General features: G+C 52.6%; 1 protein-coding gene across 4 annotated transcripts in view; it reads right to left on the bottom strand.

Annotated features, from left to right (window-relative positions):
- Positions 1–2,500, bottom strand: part of LOC137438691 (collectin-11-like) — a 45,622-nt gene that overhangs the window by 40,670 nt on the left and 2,452 nt on the right. The gene's annotated exons all lie outside the window — the stretch shown is intronic.

The following is a 2,500-nucleotide window of genomic DNA, read 5'->3' as shown; positions in this document are numbered from 1 at the left end:
CAACTCGACCGTCAACTCGTCCATAAACTCGACCATCAACTCGTCCATCAACTCGACCGTCAACTCGTCCGTCAACTCGACCGTCAACTCGTCCGTCAACTCGTCCGTCAACTCGTCCGTCAACTGGTCCGTCAACTCGTCCATCAACTCGACCATCAACTCGTCCGTCAACTCCACCATCAACTCGACCGTCAACTCGACCGTCAACTCGACCGTCAATTCGTCCGTCAACTCGTCCATCAACTCGACCATCAACTCGTCCATCAACTCGTCCATCAACTCGACCATCAACCCGTCCATCAATTCGTCCATCAAGTCGTCCATCAACTCGACCATTAAATCGTCCATCAACTCGACCATCAACTCGTCCATCAACTCATCCATCAACTCCACCATCAAGTCGACCGTCAACTCGACCGTCAACTCGTCCATCAACTCGAGTGTCAACTCGACCATCAACTCGTCCAGCAACTCGTCCGTCAACTCGTCCATAAACTCGTCCGTTAACTCGTCCGTTAACTCGTCCGTCAACTCGTCCATCAACTCGACCGTCAACTCGTCCATCAACTCGACCGTCAACTCGTCCATCAACTCGACCGTCAACTCGTCCGTCAACTCGACCGTCAACTCGTCCGTCAACTCGTCCGTCAACTCCACCGTCAACTCGACCGGCAACTCGTCCATAAACTCGACCGTCAACTCGTCCGTCAACTCGACCGTCAACTCGTCCGTCAACTGGTCCGTCAACTGGTCCGTCAACACGTCCATCAACTCGTCCATCAACTCGTCCATCAACTCCACCATCAACTCCACCATCAACTCGTCCATCAACTCCACCATCAACTCGTCCATCAACTCGTCCATCAACTCCACCGTCAACTCGTCCGTCAACTCGACCATCAACTCGTCCATCAACTCGTCCATCAACTCCACCGTCAACTCGTCCGTCAACTCGTCCATCAACTCAACCATCAACTCGTCCATCAACTCGACCATCACTCGTCCATACAACTCGTCCATCAACTCCACCGTCAACTCGTCCGTCAACTCGACCATCAACTCGTCCATCAACTCATCCATCAACTCGTCCATCAACTCCACAATCAACTCCACCGTCAATTCGACCGTCAACTCGACCGTCAACTCGACCGTCAACTCGTCCGTCAACTCGACCATCAACTCGTCCATCAACTCGTCCATCAACTCATCCGTCAACTCGTCCGTCAACTCGTCCGTCAACTCGACCGTCAACTCGACCATCAACTCGTCCATCAACTCGTCCATCAACTCGACCATCAACTCATCCGTCAACTCGTCCGTCAACTCGTCCATCAACTCGTCCATCAACTCATCCATCAACTCGTCCATCAACTCCACAATCAACTCCACCATCAACTCGACCGTCAACTCGACCGTCAACTCGTCCATCAACTCGACCATCAACTCGTCCATCAACTCGTCCATCAACTCGTCCATCAACTCGACCATCAACTCCTCCGTCAACTCGTCCGTCAACTCGTCCGTCAACTCGTCCGTCAACTCGTCCATCAACTCGTCCATCAACTCGTCCATCAACTCGTCCATCAACTCCACCGTCAACTCGACCATCCACTCGACCGTCAACGCATCCGTAAACTCGACCATCAACTCGTCCGTCAACTCGACCGTCAACTCGTCCGTCAACTCGACCGTCAACTCGTCCGTCAACTCGTCCGTCAACTCGTCCGTCAACTCGACCATCAACTCGTCCATCAACTCGACCATCAACTCGTCCATCAACTCGTCGATCAACTCGTCCATCAATTCGACCATCAACTCGACCATCAACTCGTCCATCAACTCGTCCATCAATTCGACCATCAACTCGACCATCAACCCGTCCATCAATTCGTCCATCAACTCGACCATCAACCCGTCCATCAATTCGTCCATCAACTCGACCATCAACTCATCCATCAACTCGTCCGTCAACTCCACCATCAACTCGACCGTCAACTCGTCCATAAACTCGACCATCAACCCGTCCATCAACTCGTCCATCAACTCGACCATCAACTCGACCGTCAACTCGTCCATAAACTCAACCATCAACTCGTCCATCAACTCGTCCATCAACTCGTCCGTCAACTCGACCGTCAACTCGTCCATCAACTCGTCCGTCAACTCGTCCGTCAACTCATCCGTCAACTGGTCCGTCAACTCGTCCATCAACTCGTCCATCAACTCCACCATCAACTCGTCCGTCAACTCGTCCATCAACTCGTCCATCAACTCGTCCATCAACTCCACCATCAACTCGTCCATCAACTCGACCATCAACTCGTCCGTCAACTCGCCGTCAACTCGTCCGTCAACTCGTCCATCAACTCCGCCATCAACTCGACCATCAACTCGTCCATCAACTCGTCCATCAACTCGACCGTCAACTCGTCCGTCAACTCGTCCGTCAACTCGTCCGTCAACTCGTCCGTCAACTCATCCGTCAACTGGTCCGTCAAAT

This window comes from Myxine glutinosa, chromosome 13 (genome assembly GCF_964187855.1).
Source record: "Myxine glutinosa chromosome 13, kmMyxGlut1.1, whole genome shotgun sequence".
In the NCBI taxonomy this organism is placed as follows: domain Eukaryota; kingdom Metazoa; phylum Chordata; class Myxini; order Myxiniformes; family Myxinidae; genus Myxine; species Myxine glutinosa.
This window is presented reverse-complemented; position numbering and strand designations above follow the sequence as displayed.